Below are 26,620 nucleotides of genomic sequence, written 5' to 3' on the forward strand. Positions count from 1 at the left end.
TGTCTCAAATTCGGGATGTTTCTTCTTTTTTTTTTTTTTTTTTTTTTTTGCTAATTTTAAACCTGTTTTTTTTAAGCTAATTTTCAGCTAATTTTAAACTAGCACATCTAGGTGGATGAGAGAGGCTGAAAATGTGAGCTAGCAGCCTGGTCATCCTTCATACATTTTCACTGCCTCTGTCCTGCTGCACTCAGGAACACCTCAGGGTGGGCAGGTGGCAGAAGAGCAGGGACTATACCAGCTGGCTTAGCCCTATCCCCCACCTGAGTGAGTGGTGGAACAGAAACCTTCCTCAGGGGCTTGGGGTGTTACCTGCTGTGCACTGACTTGATGGACTTGTAGAGTTTACTCTGTTACCTTGCTGAGTTTGATTATCCAGATCTTGGTGTTGAAATGTAGGTTTTCACATCTCTGTGAGCCACTGAAGACAGCAGAGTTCTATCCCATAGCAGTGCAGCTGTGTCTCCCAGGAGCAATGTTTATTTCTTTTTTAGAGAGACTCAGATAAGCACCCAAACCCCAGAGTATAAAAAATAAAGCTACAAAGCTAGGGCTTTATTGTACAAAGTGTTGCACTGGAAGTCAAGCAATACAAATTCCAGAGGCAAGGTAAGTGTGTGTGATTTCATTCTGACAGCAATTCTAGGGAAGTTTAACACTGCCTACAGGAAGATGGTGTGTGTATCAGAGTATCAAGATGTAATAAAAACTTCCACTGTTGATTTGGTAAATATTTTAAAAGCTGTTCACTGACAGGGTGTATTTGACAGCTTTCCTACTGTATTAGTTCATAAAAGTTTTATTAGCCATTGTGTTGCTTCTGTGGGACTCCTTGAAACCCAAAAGATTTCCAGATGGCAAATTTGAAAATGAAACAATGCATTCTTTAGCATTAAAAGCCAGACAAAACCCAGGAGATCAGTATCAAATTGCATCAAGATAGCAACAAGAAGCTGAAGTGGATGAGGAAAAGAAAGATGATGTAGAAGACAGCAGAGTGGAGGCAGAACATGAAGAACAAGCAGATGATGATTCATACAGCTTTCCCACCAGTGCTGACAATTTGTATGCCAGCACACCTGAGATCTCCAGAAGAACACAAGAGAGCTGCTTCTGTAAGGGGCCACCCCCTCCTCCTCCCTGAAACCTGCCTGGCATCCTGAGGCTGAATTATCCTCACGATAGAGCTCAAGGTAGGAACTTGGGAGGAAAATAAACCTGGATACAGACACCCAAGTGCAGAGTAGGTGCTGGTGTAGGTTATGTGGGATCACTCCCAACAGCAGCAGGTGGGCAGTGTGACCCTAACTCTGCAGAGCAGGCATGAGCAGATGAGCTGGACTACAAGATATTCATGACTGGGTGTATCAGCTCATTTTGTGGCTTGGGACCCAGGGTTCAGTTCTCAGGTTTTCCTCACCCTGCCCACCTTAGCTGCCAAATAATATTAGAATCTTTTATTTTAAAATAAAAGATTGGTCTTGTGTTTTTGTCAGGTTGACTGAAGTATTTACCATCTAGAAATATTAAATACTAACTTGATTTAATACAGCTTGGAATTTCACATGGAGATCTAATAGAAAGTAACCCTGCAGAGAGATTCAACACAGTATTTTAGTTCGTTTTAAACAATGTTCTGAAAACGCTATATTGTGTTGCAAGGTAAAAAGAGGAAGATAAATTGTAACCTTTAATGAAGTGCTCTGCTTTTTCTTTGTTTTTCAGTATTTCTGCTCCCTCCTAAAAACTTGAAATTTAGCATTGCAGTTCCACTCAAGCACTGAGAAGCCCTAAAATACTGTTTGCATCTTGTTTCAAAATAGAATGTTATAATTTCAGAAAAGTAAGTATGCAAAGGAATTCAAGTTTAAATACCAGTCTTAAGTAGTCACATAGGAAATTAAACCTTCTTATTTGTCATGGACACTACTGGCAAGTGTGCACACAAATTGCTTCTCAGTTTCTCCACTGCTTGTTACAACTCTCAGGGTCTTAAATCACCATCACCAAGCACACTGAAGTTCACCTAAGCAGACAGAAATAGCTTTCTAACCTCACAGGTTGCTACAGGTGGGGTTTTCTCCTTTTTCTTATGGTGAACCAAAAGCTGGCTATATGCAGGAATTCCTCAGTGGATTCTAAGAGAAAGGGAGAGAGAAGAAAATTAATGCTGGTTTGCATTTTAATTCCCATGAAATACTTGAGTGCAGCCACACGTGTGCATAAATGAGGGGTAGGGATTTGTGAGGGTAGGCTGGAAATAAATGCCTGTCTTGGGAGAGCTCTCCCTCTCTGCCAAGGGCCAGTGGTCTGTGTGAGGGGACAAGCAAGGAAAGTTTCTCTGCTCTTTAGTTTCCTGTGCTGGTGAGGCAAAATTCATCTGAAAAGGCTTCTGTGTGAACAGTGCATTTAAAACATGCTGGGAATTTTCCTCAGGTGTCACCTTTGGTTTCAGCATTGGGGAATGGAGTGAGGGTACCAGAACTCCTCTTAATGAGGGTGATGCTTGCTTTCAAAGAGAAGCTCTAATGAGTAATTTCTAAGTAACTGTAGGTATTGCTCTGGAATAGCTAAAAGCCAAGTCCCCTCTTCTTGAAGGCTTTGTCTTGGCAGTGGCATGAGAGTGCCCCCTGTGGGAGTGATGAGAAGGAATATTCAACATCAAAGAAACAATTTCCACAGGGAGATGGAAATGAAATATTCCTCATACTAAACATGGCAGGTGGATTAATCCCACGTTTTGAGTTCAAAGATTTTTTTACACCTTAGCCAGAATGCAGACTGATATTAGGTATAAATAATATATCCCGTTTAGAAATGTATCACACTTCCAGGGGCTCCTCTGAACCCATAAGCAGATAAAACAGTTCTTAAAGAACAGCAAAAGGAGTTAAAACAGCAGTAGTGACCACAGCCTGTTTTAGCAGATCTACATGTGCAGGCAGTGGATTGCAACACAAGAAAAACATGACTCAGTACAAGAATTCCAGGCAGGTCCTTTTTTTTTTTTTTTCAGGAAAGATCAGCACAAGGAAGTTATAAACATTTATGAGAACACCAGCCCCAGAAGCAGCTCTTAACTCTTAGCAGTTTGTGGGGTTTTTGAAGACAAATCAAAACAAACCCAGGTCCTGGGAAACTTGCTGATTCTTTTTAATGCTGTAAAATGTGAAAGTTAAAGGAAAACAAGTGCTGAGTAGCTGTACTGTGACATACAGGAAATTTATGGAGTAGAGAGAATCAGAGAAGTTATTGGGGTGTGGGGGTTTGGATAGTATAAGAGGTCATAAATTTCTTCTACACAATAAGGGTCTTTTTAAATTTTTTTCACTTTGTCCTACAGGACATCTTAGTAAAGCCCTCAAAACCAAGTGGGACATTGAAAATGCACAAAAGAAAAATCCCATTTCTTAAATTAAGTTTCAGTTCTTGAGTCACTGTTGCAAGAGGTAAGAAAGAGCATGAATTTCCCAAGTGCCAAGGCCACAGGTACCACTTCCGTGGCTTCACCATTAAAGAACATGTTTGTGTGACTCTTCTGGGAGCAAGTGGGGCACTCAGGATTTCTTTTAAATAAATCCATTCATTCTGGGACTAACACCAGAGCATTTGTTCTTGATAATCTCATGTGAAATCATGAGGAGGCCCTGAAGCTGGAACTGTTCCTCTCAGGACATCATCTCTGCTGACTTAGCTGATCAGAAGCCTCTGAAAATCAGAGTTCTTTAGTTTAGAAATGAAATTGGGTCTCTTTAAGAAACTCTAAAGCTTGACATTAAATCATCATCTCTTTTCTTTGCCCTATATATGGAATGCAATGGAGAGCTGGAGTTCAGTGGAGGACAGAAGTGAAGGAGAACATGGTGATGGACTTGCAGCAGCCTGGTACAGAAAAGACCCAAATCCATATGAGAGACCCATAAACCTCTGCACAACTGGATGAGTCTGTGCAGGATTCCATGCTGGCTGAAGAGGAGGAGAAAAGGAGAGAACACAGGGCTCCTCCATGTACTGCAAGGTCAGTGCTGCTGCTTTGTCAGTATTTGCTGGTAGGATACAGACATCTCTCTTTTATTTGATGAACAGTGTTTTTCTAAAATACTAACATCCTTTTTCAGTGACTTTCAAACCAAGAACTGATTGGTTCAGTCAACCTGTTCTCACCTTTCATATGAGCTGAGAACATCTCTGACCAATATTAATTTGCAGTTTACATTTCAGATAGCCTCACTTGTTAAATTTAACTTTATAAAAAGTATGACAGTATGATGGGAAATGAAGAATTGCCAAGCTTGCTGTCAGTGTGTATGTTTTTATGGTGCAACACAGAATGTGCTGTTTGAATCAACTTTCAGTTGTTACCTGATTCTAAGAAAGAGATTTTTAGCCATATTTTTTTTTTCTTCTGATGAGAACAAAAGGGAGAAAAGCCTGTGTGAGAACTCCTCTTTCAAATATCCTTTCTGCAATGTAAGATGCTAGAAATGGCCATCTGGGGAAGGGTTATGTTCTTTTACCTTTCCTGTGGAAACTGGGGGATATTTTTGAGCCAATTCATGGCAATTCAGGGCTGGAAGATATTTCAGGTATCTTGTAGTCCAATTCAGACCGAAGCCAAATTTCAAAATATTAAAAAGGAATTTCTGTGAACCTACTGCAGAGATCTGTGCAAGCCCCAAAATCCACACTGTCTGCATTTCCAGACTCCTCTACAAAAACCAGCCAACGTAGAAAAAGATGTGTAAGAGAAAACAGCAGAAAAGCAGACTGAGAAAGGATACTAGCAGATTGCTTGCTTCATCCACCACATGTTCTGCACTAAAACAGGATTAATACTACCCAAGCCAGATACAGAGGAGCACCTCCTTTCCCATGCCTTTTTCAGTCAGGGATTTATTTTATTCTTCTGAGCTATTTCTCTTCCTCCAGGCTGTGTAACTCCAGGTGAGGGCCAGGATGTGTGGGCTCATGCTTTCATCATTTAGTTGCTTTTTCCTCAGCATATTCAAGAGGTGTCAGGATGAATCAGGACAGTTGTTAAAAGTAATCCAGGGATGGGTGTGTATGGGGGGTCTGTTACAACTGCAGAGGTCCTGAAATGGCTTTTACTGAGCTTGCTGGAGCAGTGGCTCCAGTGTTGGTCCTCTGACATCATATCCAGTGACTTGAAAACCCTTGCTGTGAAAATGCATTATTTGGGAGGTTGTTTTGCTGTCCTTTATTGCACTACAGAGTTCCTGCTTGGTCTTCTCTAACCATTCCCTAAGGAAGAGACTGTCAGAGGAACTGCTTGGATGGGACTGTGGTTCTTTTACACCATATATACACAAATACACACACCCCAAGGTTTTTAGCTTTGCTTTTATAATCAAGCAGTAGCAGACAGATTACTTTCCTGTTGGGCTGTGAAACCCTGGCTCCATTTCATCTATTCATACAGTAAATGAGAAAAGTGGAAGTGCTTCAAGGAAGTTTCAGGTGACCACTCAGGGCTCTCTTTTGCCTGGCCATCCTCCCAGCTCCTGAACTGGGGTCTTTCACTCTCCCATTTTGTGCACAGATTCCTGAGACAGATGGTGAAATTTTAGACAGAAGTGATGTATCTTTAGCCAAAACCTTTTTTTTTCTTGCTACTTGGATTGGCAATTTTTCTCCTTCTCCACAGTGGTTAAAGAATTCTTCAGCTAGGCTAGCAATATCCCAGTTTCCAGTTCATTATATTAAAACTGCTTAAAACTGGAAAAAAAGGTTGTTTCAGCTGTGAGAACCAGAAAATTTATTCCAGTCCATCATTAAAATCTGCCTGTGTCTGCAGCCATTGCTTTATAATTTAATCTAATCAGTGTAAAATAAAATTACTCTGGCTAGGGCATATACACATTTTTCATCCCTCCAACAAATTAATGATGGTTTCAGGTTTTCTTTTTATATTCTACACTAAAAAGAGACTTGCAGAAGTTGCAAAGTCAAATAATTAGAAAGTCAGAATTGAGGTATTTCTGCTTCTTTGTCCCTGTCACAAACATTCCAATGCCACCCCTAGGTATATAGCCACATGCTGCTATTTATCACAGATATTTTCTTTTATCTGATGTTTAAAGTAGGTGAGCATAAGATGCAAAACTCTTCAGTGTTTCTCATTCCCATTTTTGTTTAATACATATATATTTCATGCCTGCCTCAGGTTCAGTGTGTAGTTTTAGACTCTCCTGTGATAAACCCTTTGATTTTTTTTCTTTAGCCATTGATTTTTTGGATGCCCAACATGAAGTAATTAAGATGTGGGATTTTTGAGGTAAACAGCATCATAGAATACTTCATTTAGTCAAAGCAGAGATCCCACTGATTTTCAGAACTTCAAATTAAATGGTGAGTGTGTCTGTTCAGCACCTTAATATCAGGGGTTCATGAGCCCAGGTTGTCTGGGGCTTTGTTGAAGCACAGTCTGATGTGCCAAGGTTACAGCCACCCACAGCTCCATCACCAAGTACTCTGGGACTTCTTGGAAATTGGGATAGAAGGGTTTCTTCCAGCCCAAGCCATTCCATGATCCTGTGATTTATATACCCAAGGAGGTGATGGAAAACTATGGACTCATTTATTGGGGAAAAAACCCCAAAATGCACAAGCACTGCATATCAGAAATGCCTTTTGCTTCTTGGACTGTGTGCTAGAGCCTCCATGGCAGTTTATTCTGTGTACCCACCAGAACTAATGCAGTGGTTGAACTTCCTGAGGGCCACCACCACACACTGAAATCCATGAAGTTACAAAAGAGTAACTCACTCTGTTAAGCAAAAGTGGTGGTGTTTCCATGGTAATAGCAACAGTGAAAATAAACAAATAGCCCTCTTTGTAAAAAGCTCTACTGAATTGGGCAGTGGAACTGCTGAGCTATAGGAAACAAACATGGGACTTCTCAGAGCCCTTCTCAGAACCTGTTTCAGAGCTCTGGGAAACCAGAGCAATAAACACTCGTGTAAGCTGTCATAACTGAGCTGCTGCAATTTACAGTGTGAGCAGCTGACCTGAATCTGCTGACAAATAAGGTCTAGGAAACACCAGTGAGCTGAAAGATTTAAACCAGCAGTGTTCTAATCTCTTTTAATCAGTTTCATTTACTCTGTTTTCAAATTTTAATGAACATGCAAACTACAGTCTGGAACACTGCTAAATGTACTGCATCTGTAACAGAGCACATGTGTTTGTTCATTTAGACCACTCCAAGAATTTTGCCTTCTAAGTGAAAGGCTCATCAACCAATGGAGCTGCAAACTGATGCCAGATAGCTTGTAGTCCAGATGGTGTGCAGTCTTAGTGTGCTCCCTTCCCATTCCTCAAGTTCTTAGTATTCCTTCGTAGGTTATTTTGGTGTCTGTTCAATCGTGTGCTGCCAAAACAACTGTTAAATAAATGTATGAAGGTGGTGTGTTTCCAGTTTACAGTGTGATTTTAATGCTCCCTGTTGATACCAGGTTGGATTGAGCTGGAAACTGAAAGTCCCCAGTGTCTTCTTAGGACAGGTGCATGAGTTTCTGTAATGCCTCCCAACCAGTTCTGAATTCAGAGCTACCAGAACTGCCTCAGAACTTTGGCTTTACATTCCTTTAACTCTTATCATAGGTGATCAGAGTGAGGGGTTCCCTGCAGCCAAGATCTACACCCCCATAATGAAACCTCTGTGTGCTGCAGCCTTTGTTCCTTTGCAGAGTTCTCCCAAATTCCTTCAGGAATGCATTTCCCCTCTGTGCACTGGAAACAGCTGACTGCAGAAAGATAGCTGTCTGTGGGATTTTGCTCTAGGGTTAAAAGTTACAAGTGGAAAAACATTTCCCAGTTATTATCCCAGAAGAGAACAGCATCCTCGTTGCTCATCAAAATCACAGGGTATGCAGAAAAAGTAGCAGCCAGTGGGTATTTTTAGGGAGGCAGAATATCTCACGTACAGAATAGACAACATAAACCCAAATGAAATGAAAGAACACAAGCCAGAACAGAACTGTTTGTGTCTTGGAAACTTATGAGGCAGATTACTGTGAAGAGCAGTGAGTGCATTCTGAGTCAGTGATTCTTATTAGGCAGATCTTTTAAATGCTCTGAAGCAGGGGTTCCAAAATGAAGGCTTCAGAGCCCATGCAGACTGCAAACCAGTTCTGTCCCATCGAGGGATTTTTTAGTGCTTGCCTCTGGTGCGTATCAAGTACTGCACTGCAGATGAATCTCATTATGTATCCCCAACTTCAGGGGGGTTTCTCCATGAATAAAATACTAGGAACCACTCTTGAGCTGTCTTAGAGCACTCAGACTGTTTTTACAGACCTGGATGGGAAATGGTGTTCTAGCTTCACCTGCTGCATTCAGTCAATCAGATTTTTTGCTATCTTAACTCTGGCAGATTGAAACATGCACTGAATAAAGTGCACAGAGGGAAAATCTTTATAGGATGCTGCCTGGTTGAGAAGCAAACTGTTCTAAATAGCATTTTTCTGGCAAAACCAGAGACAGGGTCTTCCCCTATTTGCTTTTCTCTGCTGATGAAAAATAGGACTGCAGAGGTATATACAAGTTTTATATGCTGGAGCAAATATTCTTATATATATAAATAACATATATCTAGTGATGTAATGTATCACTAGAGCCCTTCCAACTTCCATAATCCACTAAATTAAATTTCTGACAACAGTGGGAGAGTTCTTTTCCTTGTGTATGGCACAGCAAGTACACTGACACCCCTTCTGAACAGCACCTGAAACCACCAGTACCCCTTCTTCTCATTCACTCCTCACCCCTCCTGCAAGAAGGGGCTCTAGTGTTACCTTTAGTATTGTCAGTGTAGGGGAGTCCTCTCTGTGCAGTCTCCTGAGGTCCCTCCCTACCCAGGGTTGCTGGGATCCTAACAGGTTGGAGCTCCTATTTGACAGACTTGGAATCTCCCTGCAAACTGGGAGGAGAACTGCTGGTTCACCACAGTGAACTTTTTCCTAATGTCTGAATCTTCTGAATCATCTGAATCTTCTTACCTCTAGTTTTAATCCATTCTCCTTACTCCTACCACTACCTGAGATCCTAAAGAATCCCAAAGATCCTTTCAGTGAAGGAGGCTTTAAATGGATGAAGAACTGAGGCAGTTTTGAGTAGGACTGAGAGGAAGATGTTTCCACTGCAGGTTAGAGTGGACCAAGACATGGAAAGTATTTTCCACCCAAGACTGGTAATGAAAACTAAAAGATGTGACAGGTAGCAACAGGTCTGTGTTTCGTTGCTGGTGAGTGTTTCTTTCTGGATCAGTGTTTCCACAATGTCATCACACTCTGATTCTTTTGAAAGCCACTTTACCTTTGATCTGAGAAAACTGGGTTTTTGCAGGCTCAACTGACTGATGCTGTGGGAGTGGAAGGCAGAGGCTGAGAGCAGTCTGTGGATGTTTTGCTGAGTGGATGTGATGCTGCAGCTGGAAACCCAGGCAGCTCCACTTGTGCCCCTGGAAGGAGCAGAGCAGCAGGGCAGGCTGGTACCCTGGACATCACCTCAGCTTTATTCTGACCCAACCTTGGGTCTTCTCCTAAATGTCCTGAGTGTCAGGCAGCACACTAAGGTCAGATCACACTGAGATCACAACTCCTGCACCAGTTCATGGGGTCCCAGGTTTTCTTACACCACTGTACCTACAGCTTGCCAGTCTTTTTCTTACAGTGCAGTCAGACACCTGTGCTGCCACAACAGGGCAGCCCCTGGGACTTGAGCCCTTCTTACCTTGCACAGCACAGCCATCCCTTCTCCACTTTTTTCCACTTTTGTTCTGTGCTTAGCTTTGCTGCTGCAGAAAAATAAAACTGGGCCATCCAGTTTACAGTGTCCCATTTCCTTCTTTGATTTTAATGTTACAAATCATTGGGATTTTTGTGGCAATCTTAAAGATGTGAAACACTTTCTATGAATTTTAGGAATGATCCTTAATTATCCCTTGCAATACTCACTGATGACCTTTGTCTGCTGCTCAAGCTGAGTGATGCTCAGAGCATTAGCAAACAAGACAGACAAAAGAAAAATGACATTTATAATGATGTGAACAAACATCTGCAGAGTTCTCATCTCCTGAATAATAAACATCATTCTACTATCTTCCTTCCTTAGTATTCTCCATGTATTTGTAATCCCTTGCTGGACTACATCTCATTTACAATCTAATCCCTACCAAAAAAGGAACATGCAAGTTTTATTTGCCAAGGTACTAAGCACACAGAGTTTAAATTTTAAAATATTTGGATAATGGGGAAAAAAAAACAGTGGGCAGAGATAAGTGTCTCTCCCTGCAACACATCTCAACTAGCAGTACCCCTCCTCCTACATTCTTGTGTTAATCAGGAGTTAACAATTCTGAAAGGAATTAAGCAAAAACCCAGTAAGCACAAGGAGGAAGTTTACAAACTCACTGTAATTTGCAGCTGAGTTGAGATGTGTTAATAAGTGCAACCCTAGTGTATTAATTAATTTGCATCATCACTGAGCCTTCTGTTTCCACAAGGATTTTGTTCCCCTGAATTTTAATGCTGAATGTTTTCTAAATAAAACAGTCCTGGCAATAAGTGATTTTATTTGCAGCATCAACTCAGTGAAGCTGATGAATAAAGGCATCCTGAGTTTCCCTAAGCCAGCTCAGTTCAGGTTAGTGATATTTATTGATTTTTTTACTGTGTCTCTTTTCCTTTGTGTATTTTTTTCTGCTGAAAGTCTTGCATAAGTAGTCTTAGGCATGATTAGTCCATATATTCTTCCAGAATGTTCCTCAGTCTAAGCTTTATTTGCCTCACTAGTGCACAGTAGCAAACTCTTGTTTGATTTCTAAGGGTAATGTTGCTAACACAACAAAGTAGGCAACATCCTCCATAGTTTAGATGTGTAAAGTAAAATGTGTATTACAAACCATCTCTTGGTCGATAATTGCCTCTTAACTGATACAAGTTGTCCTCCCTCATTATCTTACTCCTTGTCCATGTTGATTGCCTGTGTTTCTAATTAAATCACTTCTTAGTGGCCTACCACTGAGCATGTTTGAAAGGTCCTGGTATGCCCAGGAGTCCTTACCATCACAGGTGAGAAAGCTAATTCTGAGAATAAATTCCTTTTTGTCAACCTGCAACTATTTTTTTTTTTAATTCCATTCTCTTTTTCTACACTCTTCACACTCATCACTGTTTCTTGCACAAAGTGTGACTATGAAATGCTCTTCTGGGTACAGAAGTGCACACAACAGAGAGGTTTCAAATGTTTCTAGACCCTCTGTTTGTGGTGAGAGCCACAAAATTATTAACCACATTTGAAGCCTCATAACTTTTTGTACCTGTGTGTGCAGGCAGCCAGAAACAACACCTGTAGCTACTCTGACTGAGATTAAAAAAGGCAATTCAGAGTTCCTTGGATCCCACTCAGTTTCCAAACTCTGTTAGGGATTTTCCCAGAGTTTTTTGTATTTGCCACAAAATTTGTGTTTTGTCACACTTTTAATGTTGTTTTCTGGTTTCTCACCCTACTAGAAACCCACCTGCAGTAGTTTCTTACTCTCTGAGTTGGCCACCCTGGAGAAATACAGAGGTTATGTTACATTTCTAAAAAGTGATCTTACTACCTAAGACATAAAAATGTATTTAGGGTATGCAAAGAATTTAATCTCTTTCCTGATGAGAGGGAATAAAGCAGAATTACTTGTTAGTCCTCCTAGTTTCCCTGAATTCTGAGAATCTGAAAGAGGAGGAAAGTCAGAGACAAAAATGACACAAATTGGGACAAATTTGACAAAAATTACACAAATTGGGACATTTAATTTGTGGATTTTGACCTACAAGCATCTACAGGTACTTTAACCAGTCACAATGGGATTAAAAATTCAAGAGGGCTCTCTCTGATAATATACATTTTGCTGAAGGGTGTACATTAAGTAAAAAAAACATAATAGAAGTTAAGTACTACAGCTTTTCAATCAGATTATCTATGGAAGAGAGGCTCTGAAAATAAAAATAAATATATCCTCCCTCAGCTGAAGAAGTGTGGCAATCTGACACTTTAAAACAATTGTCATGTTAATATTGCTTTACTGAAGGAATGTTCACTTTATCCATATCCCTGTCCTAAAGTTATTTGTTTCTTTCACTTCATGGCTGCATTTGAGCAATTTCTAATTGGAATGTGGGAATGAAAGAGTAAATTTTGGCATCTTCCCTAAACCTGTGGCAGCCCCAAAGTGGTGTGTGCAATGCCTTTCCAAGCATTCCAGAAACAGGAATTTGTTTTCATTGACCTCACCCCCACTGAATATTTGCTGCCAACTTAAACAATTTCAGCAAGATGCAGCATGTTAAGTGGTTTGAACAATTTCACTTTGAACTGAGAGAGTAATTCCATTTCTGATTACTCCAGCACTGCAGAACTCAGCAGAAATTGCAAAGCCTATCAATTAAAGTGCTTTCCAATCAGGGACATTGTTGAGTAAATCCCTTCTCTTCCTTACACAGTAGAGCTCGGGCTGCCTGCATTACCTCTGTGTTCTGCTTACTTGAATTTCTTCCTGAAAAAGATAATATTGTCTCAAGGATAGAAGAAAACACTGCAGCCACACTTAACAGGACCTAAGAGGACTGTCAGGTGAATGTGTGAATCTGGTGACACAGCTCACCCTGCCATTTCCCTTCAGTTCTCTGCCTGTATCACAGTATTTAAATAATTTGGGGGAAGGAGGTCATGTGAATTTCAAAATGCTTTCTGGTTACAGCCCCAGCTTTTGAGAAATGTAATTTGTGAAGCTGGAGAAGGAAAGTAATAAAAGACAGTGTGGGTGTTTCTTTTGTCCTGACAGGGAAGCAATTTCATTTAAAATGTCAGCATTCTTGGTTTAGTACTAGAAATAAAGTCTTCTTTGAACTGACACTAATAGATAATCCATGGGTCAGGGCAATAGTAATGAATGAAATGTTTCAGTTGTTATTCAGCTGCCAACGAGTAATGGTAGAATCTCCACTGATTTGTTGCATGTCTGTCAAAAACAAAAAGGAGGGGGGGAGCTAACATAAAGATGCTGTATTTTTATTGATGTTGGACTCCTAAACCTCTGCTTGCACACCTTTGTTGAAAAAAAATGCTTGCACCATAAGGAGGAAGAAATTAAATGGGTTAATAATAATATTATTTTATCTTTCTACTTTTTGCAGCAGCACCCAGGGGCCACACTGACACAGGAACTGAGAGCATCCCTGTGAAACACAGCATCCCTGCTGAACAAATCATCCACTTGCAGGTACCATATAAACAGTGGCAGAATGAGCAGCAGAGGCTACAGCCCACCCAACAGTGAGTGTGAAATTTATGTTTCTTGAAGGGAATCTTGATGACAAGTTCCAACAACAAACTCTTGTATTTTGGATCCTACATGTGAGGTCAAAAATAAGAGTCATGATTTATATGCCCACCAGCTCCCAAGGAACTTCTTGTTTATGGTTCCAAGTCTTCTAGATTCCTGTTTCCCCTGTTGTTTGGTTACTCGAGAGGCTTCCTGAATTTATTTTTCCTGACTTCAGGTGCTGCATTTGGTTAAAATCCTGAGTTAAATACATTGGTATTCTAAGGCTTTTGCTTTAAGCTGGCAAGTGATGCTTAAGTCAATACACTTTTTATGACACCAGAAGCCTTCTGTAGCTGAACAAACCCAAGGCACTACTGAACATAACTCTATCAAGCATAATTTTCTAACAGACAGTGACTTACAGCAGGCTGAAAGTGTTGAAATCTAGGTAGTAAAATTCAGAGTTGGTAGCAGTGCTCTTCAGTTCCTTTCTCCTCAGTGTATGGAGTAAACTGAGGGGCACAAAATCAGGATTTACAGGAGCCCATACACTGAGTCACTGCAAGGACTGCATCAAAGCTAGAAGCTAAGGAGAAAGGTTTGTTAATTGCTTCTAACAAGAGAGCTGCCCTCATTTTTATGAGCCTGTGCATTAACAGAAATAATCCCTTGCTGTCCTTTAAGTACATTCAGTAGAAAAAGGAAAACCAAAGCTGCTCTGCAGAGCAGGAGAGTTACTGGCTGCTGCCAAAAAGGAGAGATGAAATGCTCTCTGGGCTTGCATTTACTGAGGAAATAGCATGAGCTTTGTCATCACACTGCACTGAAACAGCAACAGGGGCTCAGCCCTGAGTTTAGGAGCTCAGTTTCCAGGATGGCCCCAGCAGCACAGCCCTGGCTGCTTGGCAGGGAATGGGCCCTCCCAAACCTGTGTGTGGCCAACAGACAGATGGGAATAGCTGGTATTGCTCTGGCACTGGGGGAGTTACCTCTGGAGGAAGATGAGATCTCAACTCTGCAAAGATAGCAGCATTAAGTCATTATGGAGTATTTCAAGCAGGATTTAAGGATTTCTTTGGCTTGTTTTCACTGCATTAAGGAAAAAGCTACTTCCTAGTGGTGGTTTAGACCCTGCACTCTGTGTGTGACTTTTGTTTTTGCACCATAGAAAATACTTTCACTGTTACCCCAACATGAACACAATATATTCACTTCATGCTATCCCTGCATTTGTCTGGTCTTCCCTGGGATTTCTGAGGAAACATCTCTTGTCCAAAGCAAAAACCACACCCCAGCCCTCTGTAATCTAAGAACAGAATCAATGTAACTGATGGAGAAAAAACCTGCACAGGACACTTGGGTATAAATGCTAAACTGAGCATCTAATTATAGCTAATCATCAATATTCTTAAGTCTTTTAAAATTATTTTCCTGGAGAGAGAAGCTAGGTGGCCAGAATGTTAAAGAATCCAGCTTTTTATGGGTATTATTTCTAAGGTAAACTTCCCTTAGTGATTTCTGCTGCTGGTTTTATGCCTCTTTTTTTTTATTCAAGGAAAAAGTGCACCACCTTAGAGACACCACTGCTGGAAACAGACAGGAACAGGGAAATCTGAATGGTAAGTTGCACTTTCTCTGCCTTGCAGAACTCTGAAGCCTTAAACTGTAAACATAGCACCAAGGTCTGATCCAAAGCATAAGCAGCCTTTTGGATCAGGCATGGAATTTGTAATCAGCATTTTCTGTACCTTAGCAGATTTCAGTTCTCTTACTGTAATCAGGCCTTCAGCAGGGTCAAGATTTCAACCCAAAGATGAGCTCACTGAGAGCTAATGGGGCAGAAAATTTACTTTGTGGCTCAGCTTTTCTGTAGCCCATTTCCTGCTGCTTCATCACCATTAGGGTAGATGATGTCTTTAGAACAATTTACTTGATGACTTCAATATTTTATTTGTTAAATCAGCCATCAATTTGCACTTGCAAATTCTTTATGAACTTCCCACTGCCACAGCAGTTTAGTATTGTCAGTCCCTAATAAAAGCTGTACCATTGTCCATTTAAGATGCTTTTCCACTTTGTGACTGCATGTTATATGCAGCAGTATAAACCACCTGCATTTTGTGTAGGTTATTTTCTGTTGTCCTTGTGAGTGTAGTAGATGCTATTGACTTCAGGCCTGTGATGTCTGTGAGCTTCAGTACACATGCATTTTTTTAAAGGAAATTTAATATTTTGGGCTTAGTCCCATTTGTGTATTACTCCTAAATGTGTTACTGCAAGAGAAAAAACCAACCCCCAGTACTGCTTTTAGTGTCCTGACAGACAGTGCTGTACTTCTGTTGGCTTCTCAGGTACTGCTATTAAGGGAAATTCTTGCTGTCTGCTCCAGGCTATTTGTATTTCTGGTTCAATACATTTTGTGGTTGGTAGGGGTGCAGTTTGGGAGTACTCAGCACCAGAACTGTAACTTTTGCACTCAGATAATGATGGCTTTGATCCTAACCTCTCTGCCCTCTGTTACTCTTACCTGATACCCTGTGATGCATTCTAAATCAGCAGCTTTGCACTCAGAAATACAGTGGGAAGAATCCTGATGGAGACCCCTGGCTTGTCCAACAGTATCTTCTTACCAAAGATTTTACTTCTTGAAAATAAAAACTTCTAAGAGATGAAATGCCTTCCACAACTGGAGGCATCTCAATGACAACAGTAAAGAAAGATCTTGGAAGACCAATACCAAAAATGACCATTGCATTCTTTTTTCTTTTGTAGTTCCTAAGGAAAGCAGTCCAAGAGGCTTCATTTTAGAGACCTTATGTTCCACGTGCCATTTGCTGAAGTGGAAGGTATGAATGTGCTCAGATTTGTTCTGTTTTTACATGTGTACACAGACTCTCCAGCTGCATCTTGAAAAATATGGGCCTCCCTCTCCACATTCCACTTGTGAAATCAGGATTTGGATATTCTTTTTGTAAACCATTTTTCTAGACTTGATTGAGAGTTCACATCAGAAAGCTGTTGGAAGAGGAAAGTGATTTGATTTTAATGAGAAAAAGAAAACCTCATATAAAATAGTATGGAGCCTGATTTTTAGTTTCTTGATAAGTTTCATTACAGGGAAAGCAAAATCAAAGTTATTAATGAGAGTGGCATTCAGCTCAGCCTTCCATTATAACATCTGATGCTATCTTGAAGTTCATGTCTCATTTTGCTACAGTTAAATAGAAGGCTCAATAACACCCCCCCAAAAAATCAATGGCAAAGCAAAATGTTCTGTCACTCTTGGAGCAAAATAGCTACAAAACCCTATTTTAAGGATAATTAAATAAGGCCTGAGCATGTAGAATTTGCAGAAAGTACAGGCACAGACAATTTAGCTCATTACTATATAATGTACATACAGTCTTGCCTGTAGACATTGATAACATTTTTTTTTTTTACCAAGAAGGGAAGCAAGATTTTAGCCAACAAAGCAACAGCAACAAAAACCAGCTTTAATAACATTTTATGGAAATAAATGACAGGATCTTAGACAACATTTATGTGAAGAAGACTTGACAAGCTTCCTTTCAAGTCTCAAAAGATAATCCCAGAATGGTCAGGGGTTGGAAGGGACCTCTGAGGATCACCAAGTCCAACCCCCAGGATCCCCTAGAGCTGGTTTGAGAGGAACACATCCAGGCATGGAGACTCCACAACCTCCCTGGGCAATCTATTCCAGTGTTGTGTTACCTTCAGAGTAATGTAGTATTTCCTTATATTTAATTTAAATCTCTTGTGTACCAGTCTGTGCCCATCACCCCTTGTTCTGCCACTGGATGCCACAGAGAAGAGTCTGGACCCATCCTCCTGACACCCACACTTTAGATATTTATAAACATTGGTAAGATCCCCCCCTCAGCCTCCTTTTCTCTGTGCTAAACAACCCAAGCTCTCTTAGTCTTTCCTCATGGGGAAGATGCTCCAGTCCCTTAATCAGCTCTTAGTGGCCCAATGCAGCCTCCCTATGCACACTATGTCCATACTTTCTAGCACAAGATGTTTTTTAAATCTGTCTGATGCCTGTCTACATCTTTGGACATTTGAATTAATTACCTATGTCAATCTGATTTAGCTGTTGCTGAAAGTGAGATCTGAAAATCTGCCTTTTATTGCAGTTACATTGTGGCACCTTCTGTGCCACATCCCACAGGTTTAGTCATACAACATCTAAAAATAAGTGCAGGATTGCAGAAGCTGCACAAGATGGTTTGAATTGCTTCTAGCTAGTTCTCCTCTCACAGCATGGAATGGCTTGGAGGGGACCTTAAAAATTACATCCCCCCTGCATGGGCAGGGACACCTCCCACAGCCCAGGTTGCTCCAAGCCCCATCCAACCTGGATCTGGACACTTCCAGGGATGGGGCAGCCACAGCTTCTCCCCTGCTGTGCCAGGGGCTCAGCACCCTCACACTAAAGAATTTCTTCTCATCCCCTCTCATCCCAACCTAACATACCCTTACGTGTAGTCACTACCCAGCTTTCTTGTAGCCTGTCCTCAGAGTACTGCAAGGCTGCTGAAACACTCTGCCTGGAGTCTCCTCCAGGCTCAACAACCCCTACACTCAGTCTGCCTTCAGCCCTCTCATCATCCTCATGGCCTTCCTCTGGAATCACTCCAAGAGCTGTGTTCAGTATTTCATTAAGCAGATGTTCAGCTTAACTTTTTTTTTTTTAGCATCATCATTATTTCAATGCCAGCAATTTATACTGTTTGATATATATAGTTTGAAATAAAGGCAGGTGTTGGGAAACACTTCAGATGCTCAGTAGTCCTCTAGTGACAAATATACCTGTGAGGCAAATGAGGAATTGAGTTGTTGCACCTCTGACAGTCTTGGGATCCTTGGCATTCCTGGCAAGGTAGGTGGCTTGCTGTGGGAAGGTCAAAAACTTTTCCCACGGGGAACTCAACTGCAATAATTTGTTCCTTATCTGTTAAAATCTGTAGGTACTTAGGGTGAAAGTCACCTTCACATCCAAGGACAACTTTGCTACAGACTGTTTCATACAGACTCACTCCTGCAAGGCAGTGTGAAGGCAGCCTTCACAGAACTTTGTCTCCCATATTGTCATTTCCAGACCTGTAGATGCCTGTGGCAGTAAAGCAGGTCTGGTTTAATTAAGTTTGCTCAACCAGCTGCCCCAAACACCAAATTTTTTCCTCAGCTTCATCCAAAAAACACTCAAAAGAGCACTATGCACTTTTTCACAAACGGGCAGGTTATTGATTAGGTTTGCTATCCTAAATGCCTGGCTTCATTCCTCAGCCCTCATCAGCACCTTGTTTTTAAGCCAAGTTGCTGGCAGATTGCTTATTCACTGCTTGATCCCACTCCAGCTTGGAGGTGGTGCTTGAGGAGAGTTCCTTGAAAACCAAAAAACATGTGAAATGGTTTCTATTGCTTCTGCTAGGTCCACAGGAAGATGACCAAAGACAGGCCCTCATTTTGACATTTGGATCCATGGGAACACAAGCTTCTTTTTACTCAAGCCAGTTGGCCAAGTTGAAGTAACCTGGGATCCTGAAGCACATACAAACTTTTGTATCTGTGGATTGGGAGGAAGTATTGGAAAATTATTTTTTTTTCTATATAATTTCAACAGTATGCATTTCAGCTGGGCCTTCTAGTCTTGAAAATATCTATTTCTTAGTAGTTTATAATTGTGTCACCGAGCTTGTGAAGCTACATCTTTAGCCTGGGTTGTTTCCAGTTTCTTCAGTGTTCTGTAGCTTCACATGATGGCTCAAATTTAAAAATCTAGAAACAACCAAAAATGACTTTCCTGCCCTCTTGTCACCACATCACCTCTTCCTGTAGCAAGCCCACAGTCAAACTGTTGACTGAGGAGTTCACCAAGACAACTGGACATCCATGCACCTCCCAGCCTCTCCTAACTGGTACCAATAAACACCAGCCATGCTGTTAGAATGAAGCTTTGTACAAAGTCCACCTCGTGTCATTCTCCCACACAACACCTGCATTGGTTTTGTGGCTGTCTCTTGCTCCCCTGCTCCCAAGGACGTGTGCTGCATTCACCTTTAAAATAAAGCACACTAACAGTGACTCATCCTACACGTGTGTTTTGTGAAATATTCAGCTTTGAAAAGCATTCTGCACTGGCCTCATTTATCACTGATATACACGGCTGTTTATTAATTGCATCTTATTTTCCTTTTAGTCTCCAAGAAGGAACCCAACAGACAAGGAACAGATGCCTAATTAACAGAGGTAAGCACATGGATATGAACACACACAGAGACATTATTTGTCATGGAAACGAGCACTTGTGGAAGTACTTTCCATCAGACTGCATTCATATTACACAGGAATGGAAGGGCAGCTCAGAGGCACAGGGTAAACATCATCAGCATACATTCTGGTTTACACTAGACATTATTTTTTTTACAGGTGTCAACTTATTCTCTTACACTGCAGGGCAGATTTGCAAGCAGTTAATCACTTACTTGACTTGTGGATACAGCTGAAGAGAGTTCTCACTTGTTACTGCAACTTCCTCACTAAAAGCTGGTTTAGTGCAGTCCTGCACAGAGATCACCCATAGTACCAAACATATTAAATGTCAAAATATAGTTAAAAGGTATAGAAGGAAGGATGGGCTCAGAAATGCTGATTAAGCAAGAGATCAATGGTCATTTAAGTGCTGGAAAGCTAAAAGGTGCTGATAGTGTCTCCACAAACAGCAGAATTGTCTGATGTTGCTGCTACTGAGTGAGTTTCTTGGGTTTGGGCATCTAGTGATATTTTTAATAGTTGGGATTTTTAGTTACCTGTGCCCTTCCATGTGTCTCTCATAGCAGTTTTAAAACTATGTCTACCTTTCAGTGAAACTTGATCATTAGGCTTGTTGCTAGGACACAAATAGAAATAAATGTTTTACAGCAGTCATTGGGGTTTTCTGGGTTGTATTTTCTGGGGTTTGTTTTGGTTTTTAACAGTTCAGTGTTCACCCTCTGAGCTGAGAACAAACTTACCAGGAGGTGAATTACATCACTAGCTGAGGTTACAGACTTCATGTCTACAGTGAAATAAGCACCTTGAAATGTTCTTATTTTGCTAATCTCTCTGAAAAAATGAATGAGTCATGCAACCTCTCTTAATGCATGGAAGGATGATTGATTGCCAGTAAAAGTTTCAAGCCAAGAAAAGGATTGTCTGCATTCTGTTAATGTACGTGCAAATTTTTTCCCATACCTTGGTTTTCTTAACAACTGAATTTCTTCAGTTTGTTGATCTCTGCAAGAACAGTCACTGCTGAACAGCTCCAAAAGTCAGCTAGGTTTCCTTCTTCAGTTGCCTTTCTTTCAGATGACTTTAGCACCTGAAAGTTTCAAAACTGAAATTCAGGTTTTTAGATACAAGTAGGATCTGTAATTTTGCACTGCTAGATCTATAAATGGGTTGAAATAATTTTCTCACACTAAGTAATAAAATTCAGTCCCAAAGACAAATGTCATTTCAGTGGTTTTGTTAGCTGAGTCATTTTGACTCACTTTGCCTCTCCAGTGTTCCCAGGAGTGGGAAATGACCTGGTATATGCTGTTGGAGCATTATTTTTGCAGCACCAAAAATGGAAAAATCTTCAATGAGGTCCTTTCTGCCACTCTCACATAAAGGAGAGGGCAGCTGCTCCTTGTGAGAACTGGGTTTCCATGTCTCATTTCTGGAGCCAGCTGCACTCCTGCTCACTGGAGTACCATCCCCACACCATAAAACAATGGATGCACCTCTTCTGCTGCTTGTCCTCTAAATAATTTCTTCAAGCCCCTTCCTCCAAATTTCTCATAAGACCCAAAAAGTTAAGTCTTACACCAACCATGTCTCAAAAATGAAGAAATATCACTCCTTCAAGAGTTAGCTCAACTCCTTTATGGGCCTTCCTAACAGAGCTGGCTCCTGGACTGGAGCTGAAGTTCCCTACACCAAATGGGTGAAAAAGCTCTGAATGTTACATCTCTGAAGCTGGAGAAAACTGTTATGGAAAACTTGGTTACAGCAGAGGGGCTTACAAACTGCAGCTTGCTGGAGTGAGATGAATCATTCCAGGGGAAAGGGAGAATTACCCCTGGGATCACAAAAGGTGATCTCTGTCACTTTCAGAAAATTGTTATGTGGGAGAGAGAAAAGTGAATTAAATGTGAGAGAACTTGCAAAACACAATTTATCAAACACATTCAATCAATTCTGTTTGTGAATTGCCCACACCAAACTTCAAGGTTCTCCTCTTCAGCCTCTCTGTAGCTTTGTTGCTCTTCTCTCTCTTCAGATTGATTTAGAGACCTCGTAATACCATAGCATTAAACATGCTGATATTTGATAAAATCAAAGAGTTTATGTAGAGCCACAAGCACTGCAACTGTGAAGTAGCAGAGCTGCCCTGCCAAGATTTAAAAAAACCTGGGGTCTTGGGGCAGGAGGTGTTTGGGGTTTATTTTCCTTACCTTTTTATACCACTTTCAAGATCAGAAAAATAGGAGTTGGAAAGGGAATGTTCATTTATCCACATGTACTGCAAAACATGCACATAAGGTGAAATTCTAAAATCCTCTGGGAAATTAACTGTGTGTCTGAAATGTGTGCTTCAAGTGCTAACCTGACACAGTGAAGCTGGCTTTTTTGTTGGGGTTTTTTGTGTTGGTTGCTTGTTTTAAAGACTCCATTATTTCTTCTGAAAGTGACAAAACACTTTCAGTACACAATACTATGTATAGTACTTCAGAGGACTGAACCTTTCTTGTAAAAGGAAAAAAACCAACAAAAAACTATCACCAAGTAAAAAAGTGGGTCTGAAGACAAACCACTTTTTTTTTTTTCTTTCAACTAATTGCAGGGATATTTAAGTGGTTTATTATTATCAAAAAATTGCAGATAAAATATTCAAAACCTATAATTTATTGCTGATATTCTGACTCTCCAAACAGCCAAGCCTCCAGCTCCAGTGAAACATTCTTAGCTGTCTTGCTCATGCCTACCCAGGGATCACCACACTTCATTTCTGATGTGCTTCTCCCATACTCATTTCAACAAATGCAGTGTTTGCTCTTATGCTAAAAAAAACCCATGGCCAGTCTATTGAGCAAAAGGAGTTGCTCATTATTCCTTACAGTGTGATTCCCCAGCCAGCTGTGCATCAAATTCCTCCTCTTCCTACAGCTGGGATATGGCTGTGTGCTCAACACTGCACCTGAGGTATCTTGCAGTCTCTCCCCTGGGCCAGCCCTGGAAGAAGTCCAGTGTCACTAAAGCAAATTAAGACTTCTTGTAAAGTCAGCACAGAATTGTGCATTTCTCCTTTGACAAGCAGATGACAGCTGAGGATTTATATAAAGATATATTGCCTGCTCTGGTTAATCGTTTTTAAACATTTCCATTTTTCCATGCTGCTTGATAGTTGCTTAAAAGTAGATTATATGAATGAAAGAGGAAGATCATGAAAAGTTCTCAACATTCTAAAGTTACAACACATCAAATTTTTTACTTTTTGTTGTTTTTCTATAAACTTTGCATATAAATTTGACTTTCCTAGGAATATTAATTGTAATCCACTACTAGTTTCATTAATTGTACTCAAAGTAAAGCTAATTTCTAAAGTCAAAATACTTTCATCAATACTAATTATCTAGGATGAGGTTTAAGAGGAAGTTGTGTTTTGATCAGTAAGTTGCCCAAGTTAGGTAATACTCAGAATAAAACCAAAAGAATCTCTACTTCATTTACACAGCAAAAGTAAGGGAATAAATATGCTTAATGGGCATAATGTTCTGCATCCCCACAGAGATATACTACAAAGTTCATGTGATGATCCAGGAGTGTGCAAGAAACTTGCCCTATCTTATTTGCAAAAAATAAGGAAAAGAAAGATCTTGTATGAAACCTGCAGAGGGAATAAAAGAATATTTTAACTTTCAGGTAAGTAGGAGCTTAGACAGACTCCCCCCAACCCTAGTTACTTGAGTTTCTCACAAGCCTTCTTAAAAAGCAGGTAAGGAAGCTGTTAGCCAAAACTGCCTCCAGAGATCCTCATTTCTAGTGACCTCTCAGTTGTGACTTATTCACCAACAGCTTTAGGAACCTGAGCTGCTTATAAAAATATCCTCTCAAGTTCTCAGTAGTGTTGCATCTCTGCTTTTGCATATACAAGGAAATGTTTGGACTTAAACTTCTGCTAGGAAAAACTACAAACTACATATGAGCAAAATCTCTTAAGTACAAAGAAATGTTGCTCCTTACCTACACTTCAGTGTGACACCCAAATTTGGAAAAGGAGTGCATTTCATGTTTCGAGTTATGAGCCTTGAGGGTCATGTTATTTTTCCAGTTTCATCAGATGATTGTGCCAAGAACTGATACAAATAAAAATAGGTCAGAAAGACAACATTGGCATTTTAATATCATGACAGAATCTTACAAGTCTGTATACCACATACAGCCTTAGACTAATTAGAATTCTTTTTTAAATGGGTTGATTAAACATTTTCAGGAAACTCTCTCTCCTCTGGGGAAACCCTTCATTTTTGTTAGAAGCACTCCCACAAATACTGCAGCTGTATAGCTATGAAGTCAGAAATATTCAGCCACTGCTGCATTATTGTGGTAACAAAGCTTTGCATTCCATACAGAGGCTTCTCTTGAGTTGTTTGACCCACAGCAGAAGCCCTGAAATGCATGGAAGTACAGTCAGTGTCCATGCACAAGGGGCTGTCAGGCTGTATAGGAGAGGACTGTGGTATTTTAGACTTACCTTGCCATGTGGAAACAGAGTGGGGAGAACTACTTGGAAATCTAAATGTGTATAACCTATAATTTTCCCTTAAGATGTTCCCCTCCCTTCTCCCCAAAATACTTATAAGGTAAGTAAATAAGTAAATATAATAATTACTTGTAATAATTTAATTTAATTTAAATTTAATTTAATTAATAATTTAATAACTTACCTATTTATTTATGTATCTTATAAACCTCTAGGCAGTCAGTCACAATGGCAAGCATGCCTGAAGAGGTGACATATAAAATGAGAATGCAAACCATGAGAAGTGTTTTTATGTCAGTACCTGGTATCTTTTCTGAAGTTTGGTGCTTGTTTCTATAGCAGAGAACATAAAGGGACCTTTCTTGGCCAGCTTAGAGCTCCAGGCAGGAACCAGATGCTCTCTGTTGCCAAGTGAGAGGTAGTGGCCTGGTGGCTCCTTTGCACAGTGACAGACAGGGCTTCTAGAAAATAATCTAGAGATTTGTGGTCAGTGAGGAAAAATTAACAAAATGGGAAATTAAAAAAAAAAAAAAAGCACAGAAAATTACATTAAGGAAACACCAGAGACTGAGGTTTTATTGTCCTGTAAATTTCTGCAACTCAGCTACAGCCAAACCACAGCACAGCCCAGAGAGAAACCAGGGCAATGGTGGCAAACTTTTTTTTTTTTTCCATGAACAGGACACAGATATCATCAAACTGAACAAACTAATGAAACATATGCACATCTTTTCTGCTTCACTGACCTAATCTGCTTGCTAAACACACGGGGGTTTAGGATATCAGTAAATCCCATAGTCAGTTGCCTGCCCAGCCTCAAACAGCCAAGCTCTCCTTATCTAGCAGCTTTCCCTGAAGCATTAAGTTAAGCAAGATTCCCTGCACTCACCACAGGAGCTGCAGCTTTTTTAGTCAGGAAGCTCAAGCACACTTTGAAGCACAATGCCAGCCAGGGCATTTCTTAAAGAGAGCACAGAAACAAAAATATGCCCAAGACAAAACCACATTCAAATGTCTGGGGGAGAATTGACCTCTTCTCACTTGTATCCATCATTGTAAGGAACATATTAAAGTGGTAGGTGAGCCAATTTCAAGCCTTCTCTTTCCACCCCCAGCTTTTGTAGCATTTACCTCTGTTCAATCTTTCATTCATGCTCCCTCAGCCCCTCGCCCACACGGATCCCTTGCTGACAGCCCAGCTGCACATGTGCTTTCAGAACTACAGGAACAGCTTTTGTCATTCCAGTACTGGAGAGAATAAGAGCAGCAGTGGGGAGAGCAGGCTCTGAAAGGCTGCACAAGATGCCCCGGGGCAAGTTTTCATCACACACACACGTGTCATGTGCCAGTGTTCAAGTTAACTGATGCAAAGCCACTGGAACAGCCCCCAGGAGCTATTTGCAAGAGTAAGTAGATGCTAATTTTAGATCCAGAGGCAGCAGCAGTAACCATCAAACATGGAAAGTGGGGTTTGCAGAGAAGCCAAAGGCAGCTGAACTTGAGGAGCTTGAACTTGAAGAGCTCAGCCTTAACACCATGGAAAAGGCAGCTCCCACTGCAGCCTCTCCCCCAGCAGACCCATCCTGCAGGAACATGGGGCACACCACCCCATCTGTTCCAGGAGCAAAGGCGGCTGCCAGGTTCTATGTGCTCAGCTGCATCCATGGCCTCACCAGCTCTGAACTCAGCACAAGCCTTTCTCTGCTGGGCCCTGACACCCACCCAGACAGCCTCATCTGCTGGGACAGGGGCCTCCAGCCCAGCCCCAGGGATTCATAGACTCACAGAATTGGCTGGGTTGGAAGGGACCTCAGAGCTCATCAAGTCCAACCCTTGATCCACTCCCCCCGTGGTTCCCAGCCCATGGCACTGAGTGCCACATCCAGGCTCTTTGGAAATATCTCCAGGGATGGAGAATCCACCCCTTCCCTGGGCAGCCCATTCCAATGGCTGATCACCCTCTCCAGAAAGAAATTCTTTCTCATGTCCAACCTAAACCTCCCCTGGCACAACTTGAGACCTCTTGTGCCCTCTTGTCTTGCTGAGAGTTGCCTGGGAAAAGAGCCCAACCCCCCCCGGCTCCAACCTCCTTTCAGGGAGTTGGAGAGAGTGATGAGGTCTCCCCTGAGCCTCCTCTTCTCCAGCCTCAACACCCCCAGCTCCCTCAGCCTCTCCTCATAGGATCTGTGCTCCAGTCCCTTCACCAGCCCAGTTGCCTCCTTTGGACCTGCTCCAGCACCTCAATCTCCTTCCTGAGCTGAGGGGCCCAGAACTGGACACAGGACTCAAGCTGTGGCCACCCCAGGGCTGAGCACAGGGGCAGAATCCCTTCCCTGGACCTGCTGGCCACGCTGTTCCTGAGCCAGCCCAGGATGCCATTGGCCTTCAATGACTGGATTGTCTTACTCAACAGCCCAGCTCCAGCCCAAATGCACAGACAGGCAAAGGAAGAAGTTGTCTCTCTTCCCTTTGAG

At 41.3% G+C, this 26,620-nt stretch overlaps 1 long non-coding RNA gene across 2 annotated transcripts; it reads left to right on the forward strand.

Annotated features, from left to right (window-relative positions):
• The first annotated feature begins 13,215 nt into the window (after window positions 1-13,215).
• On the forward strand, window positions 13,216-16,169 carry LOC139796317 (uncharacterized). 2 transcript variants are annotated; one of them, XR_011725941.1, is made up of 3 exons: window positions 13,216-13,288; window positions 14,889-14,952; window positions 16,106-16,169. It is a non-coding gene; the product is annotated as an uncharacterized lncRNA (long non-coding RNA). The 2 variants fall into 2 exon arrangements; XR_011725940.1 differs by having other exon boundaries at window positions 13,245-13,341.
• Window positions 16,170-26,620: the final 10,451 nt, after the last annotated feature.

This window comes from Heliangelus exortis, chromosome 4 (genome assembly GCF_036169615.1).
Source record: "Heliangelus exortis chromosome 4, bHelExo1.hap1, whole genome shotgun sequence".
In the NCBI taxonomy this organism is placed as follows: domain Eukaryota; kingdom Metazoa; phylum Chordata; class Aves; order Apodiformes; family Trochilidae; genus Heliangelus; species Heliangelus exortis.